The following is a 20,246-nucleotide window of genomic DNA, read 5'->3' as shown; positions in this document are numbered from 1 at the left end:
ACTTCCGCTCTGTATCTTGGCGGCGCCATTTTTAAACGGCAAGCCTGCAACGACACTGACGAGGCTGCAATGCAAGGCTGCAAATGGCACTGATAAGGCTGCATTGATGGGCACTTAAATGTACGTTTTTTTCCTTAAACTTCCCTCCTAAAAGTTTTTTTCCTTAAAATTCCCTCCTAAACTTGGGGTGCGTGTTATACGCTGGCGCATGTTATACGCCGATAAATACGGTAAGTAGCCTTAATCTGTAGTGTTAAAGACAATCTGCTACTTATGTTGTTATAAGTGTATAGTGGTATAAAAAATTGTGATGTTATACGTGGAAAATAATATAATGAAGTTAAAAGGAGAAGTTTTGTAAATTATAAAATATTAATAAAAGGGCATTGTCTGAATTATAAATAGAATTAATAGACGGTGCCTCCAGCCGTTTACGGCAAATATTAAAAACCTTAAAGCGGAGGTCCACCCTAAAGTGGACCTTCCGCTCATTGGAATCCTCCCCCCCTCCGGCGCCACCATTGGCACCTTTCAGGGGGGAGGGGGGGTGCAGGTACCTGTACAGTACAGGTATCTGCACCCACTTCCGGCGTAGATTCTGCAGAAGGTACGCCCCTTTCCGCAGAATCTACGCCCCTTTCCGAAGGTCCCCCGCTGCCTGCTGGGAAAGACACGGATCCCAGAGACAGCGGGAAACATCCTTATTGCGCAGCGCGACTCGCGCATGCGCAGTAAGGAACTGGGAAATGAAGCCGAAAGGCTCCACTTCCTGATTCCCATACCCAAGATGGCGGCGGCAGCACCCGAGAGACGATCGAGAGATCGGCTTCCGGTGCCGACATCGCGGGCGCGCTGGGCGGGTAAGTGTCATTATTTCAAAAGTCAGCAGCTGCAGTATTTGTAGCTGCTGGCTTTAAAAAAAAAAAAAAACGGCGGACTCCCGCTTTAAGAAAATAAGTGCCCTGATTACAATAAAGAAATAAAGTGTTAAAATCCAGTGTCCACCAATTCCAGCATACAATGCCTACCAGTGGCAGCAATCAGTGCCCACCACTGCCAACAAGTGCCACCAATCAGTGCCCATTAGCCATGCCAGTCAGTGCTGGCAATCAGTGCTGCCCATCAATGTCCATCACTGCTGTCATTCAATGCCCATCAGTGCCACCCATCAATGCCCATCAGTGCCCATATGTACCGCCTATCCGTGCTGCCTATCCATGCTCGCTACTGCTGCCTATCAGTGCCAGTCAGTTTCAGCTATTAGTGCCCACCAGTGCCACCTAACAGTGCTCGTCAGTGCCACATATCAGTGACACCTATCAGTGCCCATAAGTGCGGCATATTAGTGCCTCCTCATCAGTGCCACCTCATCAGTGCCCATAAGTGCCACCTCATCAGTGGTAAAGTAAAGAACATTTATTTTTCAAAATTTTTTGTCTTTTTTTTTGTAAAACCCAGTAGTGATTAAATACCACCAAAAGAAAGCTCTATTTGTGTGAAGAAAATGATAAAACATTTGTTTGGGTACAGTGTAGCATGACCGCGCAATTTTCATTAAAAGTGCGACAGCGATGAAAGCGGAAAAATGGCTTAGACAGGAAGGGGGTGTTAGTGCCTGGTAGGCAAGTGGTTAAAAAGTGAAAACTTCACGGTGCTGCCTTAGCGCTTCAGCCCTTTTTCACTCTTTTAGCTATGATCTCTTTTGGTTGAAACATACAATACACGGGGGTCAGTATTCTTGGCTGTGTTTATTTATTTTCATGTTCTTTGTTTCTGTTTGTAAATGCTTTCAAATGTGATCAGTATATGAATTGTATGGCATTTCTTTTGTAATAAAAAATGTAGCAGCGCTAAAAATAAAAAAATATAAAAATATAATGCATTTAGCACTGTACAATGAGTACTGGAATGTGGTGAAATACTGCGCTATGTCTAAAAACAAAATGTAATAAAAAAAAAACAGCTACTAAAAGTGAGATACACACACAATAGCAAATAGAAAAAAATGTAGCAGCACTAAAAATAAAAAAAATATAAAAATATATACTTGTGCTAGGAATTGACCTTTAACTAAAAATAGCAATGAAGATCACCAGAAGAATTAATCAAGCCCAATAATATGAAATTGTAAATGAGTGTTATACAATTAATACATAAAAAATGAACATATAAGGAAAAAACAATAAATAATTAAACGTGACAAAAACGTGCAGATAAGAAATCTTGCATTGAAAGGTAAAGATTGAATCCTTCCACCGTGACATAGTCCAAGTTCATAAAACAGTGTTCAAGAATATTGGATTGGATTATCGTTGATTCCGTGACAGAACCACCACCACAACCAAAACTGTGACCACCATGTGAAATACAAGCTTACCAAATAGCGAGCTCAGCCAGCTTGTGACCTATATCCCGGTCAGGACCTTTATGCCAAACTGCACCAGATATCAGCAATCCGGGCCTATATCCTGAAGCCAGGCTAAAACATCACAGGGGGAATGATTCCTAATAATCCGAAGTGTCCTCTTAATCTGGGAACTCCAATACGATATTCATATGGAACCCAAAAGGTAAGCCTCAGGAAAGCCTAAACATAGCATAATTCCGTCTGAACAACTTTATTAAAAGGTTAAAAGTACACTTACAGTGTTGAAATTAGTAACAGCAAAAATAGCCGGACCGGCTAAACATGGACACCCGTCCACTGAAACACTGGTATGCGGTGACATCAGCATGTCAATTCCTCCCGACGTACGTTTTGTCAAACCACTGACATCGTCTGGGGAACGGTCGACGCGCTGGCATATCGTGTATTTATAGAGACAAAAACAAACCAAGCCTCGATCTTGGTTTGTTTTTGTTTCTATAAATATGTGATACGTCAGGATATAGGTCCGGATTGCTGATATCTGGTGCAGTTTGGGTTAAAGGCCCTGACGGAGGATATAGGTCACAAGCTGGCTGAGCTTGCTATTTGGTAAGCTTGTATTTCACAATTTCACATGGTGGTCACAGTTTTGGTTGCAGTGGTGGTTCTGTCATGGAATCAACGATAATCCAAGCCAATATTTTTGAATACTGTTTTATGAACTTGGACTGTGTCACGGCGGAAGGATTCAATCTTTAACTTTCAATGCAAGATTTCTTATCTGCACGTTTTTGGCACGTTTAATAATTTATTGGTTTTTCCTTATACGTTCATTTTTTATGTATTAATTGTATAACACTCATTTACAATTTCATATTATTGGGTTTGATCAATTTTTCTGGTGATTTAGGGGTGAGCCGAACACCCCCCGGTTCGGTTCGCACCAGAACCTGCGAACGGAAATTTGCACGAACATCAGAACCCCATTAAAGTCTATGGGACTCGACTGTTCGAAATCAAAAGTGCTAATTTTAAAGGCTAATATGCAAGTTATTGTCCTAAAAAGGGTTTGGGACCCGGCTCCTGCCCCAGTGGACATGTATCAATGCAAAAAAAAGTTTAAAAAACAGGCTTTTTTCAGGAGCATTGATTTTAATGACGCTTAAATTGAAAAAAAAGTGAAATATTCCTTTAAATATCATGCCTGGGGGTGTCTATAGTATGCCTTGTGAAGTGGCACGTGTTTCCCATGTTTAGAACAGTCCCTGCACAAAATGAAATTTCTAACAGAAAAAAAGTCATGTAAAACTGCTTGTGGTTTTAATGTAATGTCTGGTCCCGGCAATATGGATGAAAATCATTGTGAAAAAGGGCATGGGTACCCCCCCGCCCATTACCAGCCCCTTTGGGTCTTGTACGGATATTAAGAGGAACCCCGTACCCAAATTAAAAAAAGGAAGGCGTGGGGCCCCCAGGCCCAATATACTCAGAACAGCAGTATACAGGCAGTGCAAACAAGACAGGGACAGTGTTGGTTTGTTGTTAAAGGGGTTCTGCACTCAGAATAAAACATTTGCCCATTCTCTTGCCTCTAGTTAATATATTTCATAATGCCACCTGTTTTTTTTTTTGCATTCACCTACCTTTTGTAATCTTTAGTAGTTTATTTTAAACCCCTGCGGCGATGGGCGGTCTCTTGCGGGGATCAGCGTCATTTCCTGCTGAAGCCCGCACTGTCTCCTGGGATCTCGTTCGTGTAATCCCAGGAGACATTGCGGCTAATGCACCCGACATCTCGCGAGATCTCGGGTGCTACAGCCGACATCTCGCGTGATTTCGGTAATTACAGCCTGTAATTACCGAAATCATGCGAGATGTCGGCTGTAGCACCCGAGATCTCGCGAGATGTCGGGTGCATTAGCCGCAATGTCTCCTGGGATTACACGAACGAGATCCCAGGAGACAGTGCGGGCTTCAGCAGGAAATGACGCTGATCCCCGCAAGAGACCGCCCATCGCCGCAGGGGTTTAAAATAAACGACTAAAGATTACAAAAGGTAGGTGAATGCAAAAAAAAAAACAGGTGGCATTATGAAATATATTAACTAGAGGCAAGAGAATGGGCAAATGTTTTATTCTGAGTGCAGAACCCCTTTAAGTAGAATCAGTCAAAAAATCTATTTTTAAGCTTTTTGGAAAACATAGGGAAGGGTTATCACCCCTGTAACATTTTTTTTGCTATTTGTGCACCTCTTCAGAAGATTTCACCTCACTTTCTGTCCCAATGACAAATATTTTTAGAAAATGTGTTTTTTTTAGTAAAACAAGGATTGGGATAAAGCATCAGTGGAGAGAAGATCCATATCAACTCTTACAGGAGAGAATTTCCCTTCCTAGGGGTAGATTTCATCTCACTTCCTATTGTCTCCTTCCGTTTGCAAGTAGGAGACGTTTGTAAGATGGATGTTTGACAGTAGGGGCCTGCCCTATATGCTCTGCATGAATTTGGGCCTAAGGTATTGGTGTTGCCACAACACTGTAAGCCCTCAAAGTGACTCTTGGTGGGTGCTGGAACCGCCTGCTGTGAACTATTATATCAAGAATTGTAATTACATGCCATTGTTGATCAGTGGTAGAAAAATTGGGCCTTTGGTGGTGGTGTTGGTGCCATAACACTGTAAGTCCTCACAGTTACTCTTGGTGGGCGCTGGAACAGGCCCTGCTGTGAAATATTATATCAAGAATTGTAAATACATGTACCTGTTGAACAGGGGCACAAAAATTGGACCTTAGGCACTGGTGCCACAACACTGCAACACCTCACAGAAACTCTAGTTTGAGAGCAGGAATGAGCCCTGCTGCAAAGTATTGCATCAAAAATTGTAATTACATGCCCCTGTTAAACAGGGGCTGAAAAATTGGGCCTTAGGCACTGCTGCTGGTGCCACAACACTGCAACCCCTCACAGATATTGTAGTTGAGCGCAGCAACGAACCCTCCTGAAAAATATTGCATCGAAAATTGTAATTACACGCCTCTGTTAAACAGGGGCTGAAAAATTGGGCCTTAGCCACTGGTGGCGGTGCCTAGAACCAAAAATGTTCTTCCAAGCTATCAGCAGGATCATTGAGGAGGAAGAGGATAGTCAGTCAGCATAACAGGATAGTCACTCAGCATCAGCATAGGCAGTCTTGAAGGGATCTGACATTTCAAAAAAAATTATTCGGTTGCATCAGCTTCAGGTGCTTGGTAGCTGGTGGTGATCCAAGACTGATTCATTTTTATGAAGATCAGTTGATCAACCGAGTTGGTGGACAGGCGCACCCTGTGACCAGTTACAAAGCCTCCAGCAGCACCGAATGTGCATTCCAAAAGAACGCTGTATGCAGGACAGGCCAGTAGCTCAATTGCATACTGTGCAAGCTCTGACCAGTGATCCATCATCAAGACCCAGTAACCCAGAGAATTTTCAGTGGGAAAGGTGTCCAAGTCTGATCTTGCCCCTAGGTATTCCTGCACCATGTAAATCAGACGTTGGCGATGGTTGCTGGAACCGATCATACCTTGGGGTTGCGGAGCAAAAAATTGTCTGAATGCATCGGTCAGACGGCTACCTTCTCCATCGCTCCTTCTGACTGACCGAAGCCTCAGCAACACGTTGTCCAGGACCAGGAATTTGTAACCTCCCAGTCTCTGGGAATGCGTTGCACAGACCTTTCTGCAAGGCCTCCCGAAGATGTCTCATCATCTGCTCCCTCTGCGATGGCAAGATAAGGTCCCCAACCTTACCCTTGTACCATGGATCAAGGAGAGTTGCCAGCCAGTTATGATCCCTCTCCTTGATCCGATGAATACGAGGATCCTTCCGCAGGCTTTGTAGGATCAGGGAGGCCATGCAGTGTAGGTTAGCTGAGGCATTCGATCCGGAGTCCTCTAGGTCACTAAGGATGACATGATCCGCAGCTACCTCCTCCCAGCCACGTACAAGTCCAGGGGTTTCTTGGCACTGTAAATGATCCCTAAAAGACTGCTGCTGATGCTGAGTGCCAGGCTACACCTCCATGCTGACACAATCCTCCTCCTCCTCGTACTCTTCCTGTGGGATCGGCGGGCCAGCAGTAACACTGTCTGGATAAAGGGGGAGAGGCAAGGAAGTTCTCCTCTTCCTGCCTCTATTCTGCCTCAAGTGCCTGTCCATTATTCCACGCAGCGTGTGCTCCAACAGGTGGGCAAGAGAGACACTGTCACTGATGCATGCACTGTCACTGCTCACCATCCTCGTGGCCTCCTCAAATGGTGACAGGATAGTGCATGCATCCCTGATCATGGCCCACTGGCGTGGGGAAAAAACTGAGCTCCTCTGACCCTGTCCTGGTGCCGTAGTCACACAAGTACTCATTGATGGCCCTCTGCTGCGTGTGCAGCCACTGCAGCATGGCCAAAGTTGAGTTCCACCTGGTGGGCATGTCACAGATTAGGCGGTTCTTGGGCAGGTTCAATTCCTTTTGGAGGTCAGCCAGCCGAGCACTGCCATTATATGACCGGCAGAAATGCCCACAGGCTTTCCTGGTGTGCCTCAGGACATCCTGTAAGCCCAAGTACCTGCCCAAGAACCACTGCACCACCAAGTTAAGAACATGAGCCAGACAGGGCACAAGGGTCAGTTGTCCCTGTCGGAAGACGGAGAGGAGGTTGGTGCCATTGTCGTAAACCACCATTCCTGGCTAACGCTGGCGTGGCATCAACCACCTCTCAGCCTGCCCCTGCAGAGATGACAGAATCTCTGCCCCAGTGTGGCTCCTGTCCAACCAAGCACACCAGCGCAAGCACGGCATGGCATATTTTTGCCTGTGTACTTGCGTAGCCCCTTGAACACCTACCGAGCACCAGCTGCCAGAAGAGTCACCCAATGCCTTCCACATGCCGGTAGAGAGCCGGAATGTCCTTTCATGAGAAAAAGTAGCGTTTGGGAACCTGCCACTGAGGAACCGCACATTGCACAAACTCACGGAAGGGGGCCGAGTCTACCAACTGAAAAGTCAGCAGTTGAAGTGCTAGCAATTTAGCCAAGCTAGCATTCAACCGCTGGGCATGTGGATGGCTGGGAGTGAACTTCTTTCGACGGTGCAGCAGCTGGGGCAGAGAAATTTGCCTGGTACAATCGGACATCAGTTTACCGCTAGCAGATTGCTCGCAAGTACTTAGCCGTGACACACCTAATTCTACACCTTCATTTCTCTCAGTGCAGGTTTCAGAGAGGACTGAAGGTATAGTGGGGTTGGAGATCCAAGCTGTGACTGGACTTGCCTCACCAGCTCTTGCTCTGCATCCGCTGCCAGGGTCCAGCTGCCTGGAGTCCACCGACCCATCTGCATCAAGCCCTTGGGCCTCTTCTCCTGCAACAACCCGCCAGGCTCTCATACCAATCTGTGCTCCCGTGCCTCCTGTCCATGCTACCAGGGGTAGCAAACCAGACACATAAGGGAGGCCTTCCCCTGCTATCTTAGGCTCATCATTCAGGTACACGAAGTCTGACAAGCTGCCTGCCTGTGGTATAGGATCAGAAAAACACCAGAAATTGGGGTAGCTTTAGATGCACACTGTGCGGATGACACAATACACCAACTGTAATTACTGGAGTTGTTTGTGGTGTAGGATGAGCAGAACACCAGCAATTGGGGTAGCTTTAGGTGCAAACTGTGCAGATGACACAGTACACTGACTGTGATTGCTACAGCGGCCTGTGGATAGGATCAGCAGAACACCAGCAATTGGGTTAGCTTTAGTTGTACACTGTGGAGATTACATAATACACTGACTGTAATTGCTGCAGCAGATGCCTGTGGTATAGGATCAGAAGAACACCAGCAGCGTGGTTAAAACCGTCCCGCTACCACTAGGGCGTCATGACGAGCTGACAACGTGACCTCTGACCAGGGGGGAGGAGCCGGCATGAGTTCGCGGAAGCCCGAGAGTGAAGGAACACGAGGGTCTGTGGGCATCGGAGCGTGAGAGGTTTCGAGCGGGACACGGACCGAGCGGCGAAGTCACCGCCAGCACCGTCGGAAGAGACGCAGGGATTGACTCTGCGCCCCGGGAGAAGGAAAAGAGCAGAGGTTTACTGGAGCGGTGAGGTGGCTGCTGGCTCGTGTGTGTCTCCCCCCCCCCCTCCCCCCCTCTCTCTCCATCTGCCGGTCTGCCTATTTGCTACGGAGGCTGAAGATAAATGTATGTCTGGGAGATCAGGGGACAGGAGAGGGAAGCAAATCTGGACAAGATAAGTTCTCCTCCTGGACGGAAAGCGGCACAATAAGGTATGAGTAAAGTTAAGGGGACCTGAGAGACCCGCTGGCTGAAAGTTGGGGACTATCGTTTAAAACTGGAAAGACTGGTAAGACTTTTTTGACACAAAATAAACAAATGTTCCTTTTTTGACTTCCTCAAACTTGTAAAGGAAACTGAGTGGAGCAGCTCTCTTAAAGGAGAAGCACGAGGTGTACAAGTTCTGTCTTATACTGTTTTGGTTGAGCGTTTTCCCCTATGTGTATAATGGCATGGAAAGCATGAAAGAAATATGAATTTGGAGGAATACTATGCGACAATTACAAATTAAATGGTGGATGTGCTCAGTGGCAATTTTATCCCCTGTTAGGAGGACTGAGAGCATATGTGGTTCACATAAAACCCTATTATATAGAATGCGATTTGAGGAGGAGGAGGAAATAGGGGCGACAGGGAGAATTGCTTTGGAAAACGGGAGAATTCTAAAGAGGTTCAGTGGAAGGTTGGTGCTAGTAACCGGATAAAATCCTAAAGGTTGGTAATCAAGTCCACTGTCCCGGATCCCCCTACAGAGGCATGGAATAAAGGGCCGTGTAAAGGAATTAGCATCTTTATGAGTTTACTACAAGTTGAAGGGTGTCTAAAGAATTGGATTCCCAATAACTCTATACGAGCTAACACCTAAAAATAACTGTGTATGGATAGATGATTAAAGAACCAGGGAATAAAAGCCTAAATATCCTGTATATCCAGAAGTTCACGGATCATAGAAGGTGAATTTACAAGCGGATTACCTGGCAGGCAAACAAACCTGGTGGCCCAGTAACAGGAGATTAGAGGGGAAATTAGAAGAACCTGGATAGTGTTCCACCAATAATAATAATTGGCCTAAGAAGGGGATAGACGCCCATTTGTAGAGGAAACTGGGGAAGCGAATAAGAAAAGGAAAGGAAGTTACAATGAGTAAGTCTACAAGCAAAACAAAGGGAGGTCCCTTGAAAACTCCAAAAGACAGAGGGAACGAGAGTTCAATAAGACAGTTCATGACACAGGGTTCGAGCCCCAGAGACCAGGAAGGAACCAGACACCAACACCCCAAGACTGTAAGGAGAAAGGGACGGGAAGATAAACTCGGGGAGACCCCAGATCAGTCCTCAGAAGAACTAGGAAATGGCAGCGATACAGAAATAAGTAAACTAGGGGAAGGAAGAACGGAGGACCAAATATTAACAAAAGGCGATTTGATGGAAATGTTTACACGAATGGAAAAGTCTATTAAAGCAGATATAAATCTGCTACGGGTCGACTTGGGTCATCTGTTAACAAGAGTAGAGGTGACGGAAGAAAGAGTAGAGAACCAGGCCCAGGAGGTCATAAAGTTGAAAGAAATGGTTAAACTTTCCCAGCAAAATCAGAGGGGACTATTATATAGACTAGAAGACCAAGAAAATCGTAACAGACGGAAAAATATGCAAATCCGATCAGTACCAGAATCTAGAGGGGAAGATTTAAACAAAATCATTAAAATAATATTTTGCCCATTTTTGGAGAAGATAAGGAGGAATTTCCAGCAATTGAGAGAGTACATCGGATTGGTCAATGGAGAAATGACGGGGCTAGTAGACCCCGGGATATTATTGTGAGATTTAGGTTTCATAAGGATAAAGAAGATATCGGGGTGAAGTTGAGGGGAGGGGTGGTCCCCTTATATATGGACATAGAGCTACAAATATTCACGGATTTGGCCCCCGAGACGTTGACCAGGAGAAGATTATTAAAACCATTGCTGGAAGAAATGAAGAAGAAAAATATTAAACATAACTGGGGTTTTCCCTCAAGTTTAATTGGTTCGGGGGACGGTGTGTCAGCTAGACTGAGATTCCCGGAGGAATTAGAGGATTTTTGTAAAAAATTGGATGTGCGGGTTCCAGATCTTCCAGGTTGGGGGGATGGGGGGGGGGATGGGGTGAGGGGGGGGGGGTGGATTGGACAGCGGGAGAGTCTCTGCCTCCCTCCCGCCCCCCCCCCACATGTTGGGGGCCGGGAGGGAGGACGGGGCAGGCGTGCGGGTTCACCCTGGAGAGGAGACTCAATGATGGTTAAGTATTATAGAACCATCAGCGAGTTAAAGGCCGACTGTGGGCCGGGGATGATGGAGGGCGGGGGGGAGGGGGGAGAAACCTATGCGGGGGAAGGGGGTGGACGGAGGTTCAGAGGGAGAGGGGGGAAGCGACAGGACCAAAAAGGGGACACTAGATGTCGGTCATAAATTTTATGACGTATAACGTCAAAGGGCTGAACACACCAAGTAAGAGGCATAAGATCCTAAAAGAGCTCAAATATTATAAAGTAGATGTGATTAGTCTACAGGAAACCCATTTTGCCCATGAAGCGAATACTAAATTATATTCCAAAGACTTCCCAGTCTGGTACTATGGCGATGCTATAACAAATAAGAGTAGGGGAGTGGCTATAGAGTTTGCAGGGAAGGTGCAGTTTAAGTTGGATGATAGATTAGTCGATCCTGAGGGAAGGTACTTAGTATTAAAGGGTAAACTAGGAGAAATGGAGTGTACCTTAGCTAGAATGAGGGATTTTAAGAAAGGCCCGGTAATCTTGATGGGAGATTTAAATTTTAGTATAGAACCGAGTTTGGACAGTACGTCCTGTGCACAGGGGACTAGTAGGATTCAACTTAAAAGAACTAAACAAAAATTACATGCATCCCAGTTAGTGGATGCATGGCGTGTACAACACCAAAATGAAAAAGATTATACGTTTTACTCCCCTGTGCATGGGACGTACTCCCGGATCGATTATATATATGTTGAACATCGAATATTAGAAAGGATTGTAGAGACCAGGATCGAGACAACTACTATTTCGGACCATGCTCCGGTGGGAATGAAGATGGTAGTAAGGGGAGAGGAGAGGATACCTTTCTCATGGCGTCTGAATGAGGGTTTACTCCAAGATGAGGAGGTAGGAAAAGAGATTGAGAAAGAATTAAAACAGTACTTTGCTATAAATAATACAGAGGATATATCAAGGCAAAATTTATGGGAGGCTCACAAAGTTTATATCAGGGGTATCCTGATATCTCAGGGAGCTAGGAAGAAAAAAGAGCGACTAGTTAAAATAGGAACCATAATGGAGGAAATACATATAATTGAAAAACAACATAAACAAAATGGGAATCAAGACAAAGGGATCCTCCAAAAATTAATAGCCAAGAGAGATGAACTGAAAATTTTAATGGAACAAGAAACTCAAAAAACCCTCAGTCAGAGAACCAGGGATAGGTACTATGGGGGGGGGGGGGGAATAAACCCACTAAATACCTAGCAAGAAAGTTACAAAAGGAAAAATCTAGGAACTTTATAGAAAAGATTCATTCAGGAAAGGGAGAAATGGTTTTTGGATCAACTGAGATAGCGGAAACATTCAAAAACTATTACGAGAAAGTATACTCAGTAGAGCAGTTAGAGGGACTAGTGGGGGAGGATAAGGAAGCACAAAGAGAGGAGTTCCTGGAAAAGGCCCAGCTAACAAAAATTACGGAATTAGACAAGGAAGATTTGGATAGACCCATAACAGAGGAGGAACTAAATAGGGCACTGATGGAATCAGCTTCGGGGAAAAGCCCAGGCCCGGATGGGTTTACGGTATACTATTATAAAAAATATAAAGAAATATTAATTCCGCATCTATGTAGCTATATGAATGGACTGGGTATGGATTATGAGTTGAGTAAAGATGCAGTTTCTGCTACTATAACTATAATCCGGAAGGAGGGGAAGGATGAGACAAGGTGCCCTAATTATAGGCCTATTTCTTTACTTAACGCTGATACAAAGCTTTTTGCTAAGGTGCTGGCGGGAAGAATGAAGGCCTTGATGGGCACATTGATACACCCAGACCAGGTGGGCTTTATACCAGGGCGGGAAGGAAAGGATAATGGGGTGAGAACGGTGCTCCTTCTGTCCCAGGGAAATGGGGGGTGGGGCCCCCGTCTACTCTGGTCGATTGATGCCCAGAAGGCTTTCGACAGGGTGGGCTGGGGCTTTATGCTTCAGACGTTGGGAATGATGGGGGTAGGCCCCAAAATGATCAAGAGGATTAGGACATTATACAGCCACCCTACCGCGAGGGTCAGGGTTAACGGTATGTTGTCCTTACCTTTTGAGTTGAAAAACGGAACGAGGCAGGGATGCCCTCTATCACCCATTCTATTTGTATTATCCCTGGAACCACTGCTTGCCACGATCCGCAATGACCCACAGATTGGGGGAATCAAAATAGGAAAGGAAGAACATAAATTGGCTGCTTTCGCAGATGATATTTTATTTTACATCAGCAACCCCGGTGTCTCCATGCCCAAATTAATGGAAGTAATAGTACAATATAGTCAACTTTCGAATTTTAAAATCAATCAGGCGAAATCAGAAATCTTGAATTTAAATACGGGTAAATTGGACAAAGAGAAGCTTCAAAAAAAGTTTGAGTTTCCTTGGCGGAAGGAATTGAACTATCTTGGAATAAAATTAGCGACCTCTATAGAGAAGATGTATAAATTAAATTATCTTCCCTTATTAGAGGAAATCAGGAAAGAAAGCAAAAGACTAGCCAACAGATCATTAACCTGGATAGGACGTATCTGTGCTTTGAAGATGTATATCGTGCCAAAAATACTATATAAATTATAGATGATCCCCTTAGCAGTCCCAAAGTATTATTTCTCTAAGATGAAATCCTTGTTAATGGAGTATATTTGGAATAATAAGAAACCGAGAATACCCTTCACTACATTAAAACGAAGTAAAGGAAAAGGGGGTTTAGCGGTTCCAGACATTCAGAAATACTATAAAGCTATCGTGCTGTCAAGAGTAGTGGAGTGTGTTAGGGGGAATAATAAGGAGAAAAGATGGATAGATATAGAGAACACTTTTAGCAGGGCACAGTTGAATAAGATAGTGTGGAATCCACCAAAGTATAGGACACTAGATGAAAATACAAATGTTTTAACACTAAACGCACTTAAGGTTTGGAATGGGGCATATAAGAAATTGAATGGTCAGTATAACTCGCCACTTATTGAGTTAACAGAGAATGAATATTTCCCTCCGGGACTAAAAATTAATAGTGGGAATTGGTTAAATAAGGGGAGGGTGCGGGTAAAAGATATTATAAAAAACGGGAGGATGAGGTCACTATATGAGTTAAAATATAAAGGGGAAATAGGTAAAATAGATGAGTGGAGGTATCTCCAGCTGGCCCACTTTGTGGGGAGCTTACCGCAGCCACTGAAAAGGGAAAGCGAGCTCTCTCCATTGGAGAGGCTGTGTTTAACCGACAACTCAAAGAGGATCGTCTCCAGGCTGTATGAGCTCCTGACCGAGGGGGAGGAGCTGGAGAGCCCCCCTTATATACAAAAATGGGAAAGGGAACTAGGCTCACTATGTGATAAAGGTACACTGGGAAATTTTTTTAAACTCGTTCATAGATCAGCAGCGGATAGCTTCACTGCAGAAATGAATTATAAATGCATTTCAAGATGGTACGCTACACCAGATAAAATCCATAAATTCCAACCGAATAGGTCAGGGGACTGTTGGCGAGGGTGTAAAGTGGCAGGGACGATGACTCATTTGTGGTGGAGTTGTCCAAAAATTAACACATATTGGAAAAAGATTTTAAATTATGTAAAAGAAATTACTAATATAAAAATCCCGGAGGATCCGTGGATCGTTCTATTCCACGGCACTAAAGGAGAAATAAAAAAATATCAAGAGTCACTAGTCCCGCATCTTTTGAATGCCGCAAAAAGAGTGATTCCTAAGAACTGGCAAAAAGAGGAAAGTCCACCAATCTGGGAATGGATTGACGCGGTAGAAGAAACTTACCAAATGGTCAGACGTAGGGATAGATACGATGATAAAGACCTGGCAATAGATAGTTGGCAGAAGTGGAAAAAGTTTAAAAAAAACTGGAGCTATGCTGAGCAGGTCAGAATATAAAGGGATAAAGGGAGGAGGCCTGATTGTTGGTTTGATGTTTATTGTCTTGTTTCTTTCTTTGGGTTTCCTTTTCCTTTCTTCTACCCGCATAGGAAATAAAAGAGGGGGGGGGACTGGGGGGGGTAAAATAATGTAAAGACGCAGTGTGAGGGTTGGTTTGGGTCAACCACCGGGGATAGTATGGAATAGTTGGGCTCTTCCTTTTATACATGATTGAATAAAGACTATTGTTGGTAATGTTAACATAAAAAGATGGGCTACAATGATGTGAAGACGAGGAAAACTAAATGAACGTCAAGTTGATTGGAGCCTCGCCGATAAATTCGCTGATGTAGCAAAAAAAAGAAAAAAAAAGAAAAAAAAAAAAAAAACGTCCCGCTACCGACCGAAAAGGGGGTATCTCAGTGCTGCCCCGTTGATTTCGGTGGGGGGGCGGCGGTGGAGGAGTGGTGAGTTCACCGCTCCAGGTAGGCTGTTGGCGGGACTTTTTCTGGCGTCCTGCCAGCGCACCGTGCATGGAGCAGCTGTTTTAGAGCGTTTTGCAGTCGCTATCTTTAACGCTATGGCGCCTTCGGAATGCCCTCAATGTGAAGGGGGTCTTGAGCAGCTGCTCCGTGCACTCGGAGTGGTGCGCTGGCGGGACGTCGGAGGGGGTCCTGACGGCAGCTTCTTTGGAGCGGTGAAGGAGCGGTGGGCTCGCCGCTCCTCCGCCGCTGCTCCCCAGTGGGATTAATGGGGTAGCGCTGCAACGTTTTTCGGGCAGATTTAACCCCTTTTCGGCCGCTAGCAGGGGGTTAAAACCACCCTAGCAGTCGAATAGTGCTGCTAAAACAACGATAAAGCAGCTCTAAAAATAGCGATGCTTTCCCGCTGACACCCTAGGCGGCACAGAGTGAAAGGGGTCTAAATGTCTATAAAATGTGTCGCTGCCAAGTCCTATGTTTCTACATCACATTGTACAAAACAGTATTAATATTAAAAGACAGTGCTACACACACACACCACAAAAAAATGTGAATCATAAAACCATAATCTATATCAAGTGGGCAAATATATGGCTCAATGGATATATACTGGAAAGAAAGTCAGTATATTAACAGCAGTCCACAGTAAGCCCCTGTACACACGGTCGGAGATTTCCACAACCAAATCCGTCGGATTTTGCCCGTCGGATTTTGTCCGTCGGATCTTGTCCGAAACTGTTGCATACACACGGTCGGACAAAGTTGGCGAAAAATCCGATCTTTCAGAACGTAATGACGTAATTTTGTTACGATGGGACTACATTCAGGCTAGTAGCTAATAGCTTTGATGTAGGAATTTGATCTGAGCATGCGTGGCACTTGGTCCGATCAAAATTCTCAAAATTCTCTACACATGATTGGGAAATATTTCCAACATGTTGGAAAATTGGGCCCAACGGATATTCCGACGGAATCAGTCCGATGCATACCACACACAGTCGGATTATCTGACGACACGGTCCGATAGGACACATTCCGACGGATTCGCCGACCGTGTGTACAAGGGCTAAGAGGTGAACAAAAACTGTGCAAGTAATTAATATTAGTCCCAACAGGTGGAAAATCACTACACACGGAAATCCGTAAAGTAAAAAAGCAGGCACGCATCCAAAGATGATTATATCACCATCAGTGACAACCACCACCACTAGCTTCTCACTTGACCTACTAAATAAAAAAATAAAAAAAAATAAAAAAAAGAACACCAGCAATTGGGTAGCTTTAGGTGTACACTGTGCAGGTGGCACAATACACTGGCTGTAATTGCTACAGCTGCCTATGGTATAGGACCAGCAGAACACCAGCAATTGGGGTAGCTTTAGCTGTACACTGTGCAGGTGACACAATACACCCACTCTAAATGCTACAGCTTCCTGAGGTATAGGACCAGCAGAACACCAGCAATTGGGGTAGCTTTAGCTGTACACTGTGCAGGTGGCACAATACACCGACTGTAATTGCTACAGTTGCCTGAGGTATAGGACCAGCAGAACACCAGCAATTGGGGTAGCTTTAGCTGTACACTGTGCAGGTGGCACAATACACTGACTGTAATTGCTGCAGCAGCTGCCTGTGATATAGGACCATCTGAACACCAGCAATTGGGGTAGCTTTAGGTGTACACTGTGCAGGTGGCACAATACACCAACTGTAATTGCTACAGCTGCCTGAGGTATAGGACAAGCAGAACACCAGCAATTGGGGTAGCTTTAGGTGTACACTGTGCAGGTGGCACAATACACCAACTGTAATTGCTACAGCTGCCTGTGGTAAAGGGACCAGCAGAACACCAGCAATTGCGGTAATTTTAGGTGTACACTGTGCAGGTGGCAGAATACACCGACTGGAATTGCTGCAGCAGCTGCCTGTGGAGTAGGACCAGCAGAACACCAGCAATTGGGGTAGCTTTAGGTGTACACTGTGCAGGTGGCACAATACACCGACTGTAATTGCTGCAGCTGTCTGTGGTATAGGACCAGAAGAACACAAGCAATTGCGGTAGCTTTAGGTGTACACTGTGCAGGTTGCAGAGAGTGCGCTCTGATCCCACCCAGGTGTGTTACAACAGCGAATGAACATTCACTGTTAAAACACTGATCCTCAATTCGGCCAATCAGAAGTGGGTGTGAAACCCGTTTTCCAATTGGCCAACAAGAGAAGACCCCTGATTTGCCGTCAAGGAGGAGGAAGGAACCGGAACCGGGTGCCATACTGTTTGCCGCCCCCCAAAATTTTTTTTGCCATCGGCCCCCATTAATTATAGTAACCCCCTCTGGAATTGAACTCCAATCTTGACCAAATCGACTTCCATTGCCCAGTAAGACGACGTTATGGTTTTGGACAGTGGCCAGGAGGAGATTCCTTCGGTCAGATCATTGGTCTCCACACTGCCCTCTTTGGGGTAATCCAAATCTTTCTCACTTCCATCTACTGCCTGATCCCCAACTTTGGGCCCGCTATGGCATAAAAACCCTGTGAGACATACTCTCATGGGCTCCCTACTTCCCTTTCTTGACCTTCGGTATAAGTTTGCACTGGTGCGATGGATGTACTTCTGCTATCTTTAATTGCACCCCGCAGCCCATTTTCTAACCCCCCGACACTAGCTATTCAGGAACTCCTTGCTCAGGAGGCTTTGTCAAAGGCTTTATCCTCCCTCAATCTGGCCCTACTTAGTGTAGACTCCCCTAAAATGGATAGACTATGGGGGGCATAGAGAATGGACATGCCTGACCTTGACAGAGAGGATGGCAAGGACTGCTTCAAAGATAGCAGGAAACTGATGGTTAATCCAGACTAAATTCTTGTATGGGGCATACTATATCACCCAGAGTTTACAAAGAATAAACCCCCAGAGCTCCCTGGACTGCCCCCCCCCCCAATGTTTGACAGGTATTGGCACGTTCTTCCACATGTTTTGGAGCTGTCCAGGGGTGACTCGGCTTTGGATGGTGGTTTGAGCTAATCAACTTCCTTCTGCAGCTGACTCTCTCAACTTCTCCTACTTTGGCATTGTTGGGTATCTTAACTGGTGAACAAAGACCCAGATGTACAAAACTCTTAATGTCTTATTTGTTATACTATGCCAAGAGAGAAATCATACTTAAATGGAATGCCCATTGCCCTCCCTCCGTGGTCTCATGGAAGAATTCTATTAATGCTGTCCTTCTGATGTATAAGTTAACTTATATCAGTAGAAACTGCCCTAAAAAGTCTGATAGGGTTTGGCAGCCATGGACAGCCTAGTGGTGCAGTTCATCTTCACCTGCTTTTTATTCGACTGCACTGTGGTGCCCTGTCTTGGATGTTGTGAGATATGACCCTGACTGAGGGCCTTGGTTCAGGTTCTATGTAGGTTTGGGTAGCTTTTCCCATATGGACATTGTACTGCTATTACTGCTGTTTTGCTTTAATTTGTGCTGTTATTGTGCCATTGAGTGTTGTTGAACCTTGTACAATGCCAACATTTCAATAAAGGAACATTTTGTTTTGTAAAAAAAAAAAAAAAAAAAGTTTTTCCTTTAGTTATATATTAAACTCTTTGCTTGATCTCTTACTGCTTTCATCCATTAACTCATTCACTGCTTTGCCTTTAGGGCAAAGCTGCATGGCAACATTTGATGACATCACATGCTGTCTCAATGGAGACTTGGAGTCTGGAACACTGCATAGGAGGGTGAGACGACCGGGCTGTGCTACACTGGGAAACACTGGGATGCATGCTAGCGGCAGGATTATTGTAACCTATGTGGATAAGTGAAGCTCCATAACAAGGTAAGGTATTGACTGAAATATGACAATAAATAACTAAAAATATAGACATTTCATATTTATACAGTGCCAGTGCATATGCAGCAGGTGCCCTGCATCTCCCGCAGGCCTTGCCAAGACCTTTTACACAGGCTCTCGTGAGAGAGAGAGAGAGAGAGAGAGAGAGAGAGAGACTTTGCTCTGGGAGAAAAGAACTAAAGACTCCATCTTGTCCTGAGGGAATTCAGCCACCACAAGGCAGGAGAAGAGACTGGACCCAGAGGAGAGGTGTTGCCTCCCAGGTCAGTCCCGGGTCAGTACCCTATTTCGTTTACAAGTTCCACAGCCGGTCTGGGACATCCAACCTGAGAGAGGGAATTCCAGGTGCATATCCAGGCGCACCGACGGCATGAAGTGTTCCAGTGTGATTCCGATGGAAAATGTCCGATCGGACCATGTTGTCGGATAACCCGACCGTGTGTCGGCTCCAGCGGACTTTTTCCGTCAGAATGTCCAACCAACAAAGTTTGAGAGCTGGAAATAAAATTTTCCGACAACAAAATCCGATCTGACTTTTTCCAAACGTTTGTAGAGAATTCCGATCAGACAAAGTGGCACGCATGCTCAGATCAAAGTACAAGAGCAAAGCTATTGGCTACTAGTCTGAATTTACTCACGACGGAACGAACAAACGTCATCACGTTCTGAACGATCAGATCTTCCGATAACTTTGTCCGGCCGTGTGTATGCAACACCAGTTTCGGACAAAATCCGTCGGATTTTGTGGTCAGAATTTCCGACCATGTGTACTACGGGGGCTAACACTCTTAAATGCTCCTAAAACACTACTAAAATGCTGCTACAAAAAAACTATTACCAGCATTTTTTTATCCAGCTTTTTTTAGCTTTAAAAAAACAAAAAACGATAGTGTGCATGGAGCCTTAGGCCTCATGTACACTACAGCTCATAAATTCATGTTTTCATGAGTTTGGGCGTCTTTTTGAACAGCCCATAAACTCCTCTCTGTGTTATCCTATGTGTCCATGCACACATGGACCTTTTTTTAAAGTGGAAGTAGACTCCCCTATCGTTTTCAGCCAAGGAAGCTGCCATCTTTGCCTCTGTTTAATCTTCAACTGCTATGGTTCTGCACATGTGATTCGTTATGACACCAGCCATTGGATGGTTTGATAGTTTGGCTGAGAGCACAGCCAATGTGCAGTTAGCATTCCCGGCATGCCTTTTTTTTTTAACTGTTTAAATCGATGGGTTTACCTCCACTTTAAGTTTATCAGCAGGGGAGTT

The 20,246-nt window shown here is 45.0% G+C and overlaps 1 long non-coding RNA gene across 1 annotated transcript in view; it reads left to right on the top strand.

Annotated features, from left to right (window-relative positions):
- The window catches only part of LOC143934492 (uncharacterized), a 106,511-nt gene that overhangs the window by 66,226 nt on the left and 20,039 nt on the right, over nucleotides 1–20,246 (top strand). The window contains exon 3 of the long non-coding RNA XR_013263279.1: nucleotides 18,787–18,964. This is a non-coding gene — a long non-coding RNA (uncharacterized LOC143934492). The remainder of the gene's footprint in view (nucleotides 1–18,786; nucleotides 18,965–20,246) is intronic.

The sequence above is a fragment of the Lithobates pipiens genome, unplaced genomic scaffold, assembly GCF_037356315.1.
Source record: "Lithobates pipiens isolate NorthernLeopardFrog02 unplaced genomic scaffold, aLitPip1_a1.2 Scaffold_27, whole genome shotgun sequence".
NCBI classification, from domain to species: Eukaryota; Metazoa; Chordata; class Amphibia; order Anura; family Ranidae; genus Lithobates; species Lithobates pipiens.
Note: the sequence above shows the minus strand (reverse complement) of the source record. Positions and strands in the feature narration are given on the sequence as shown.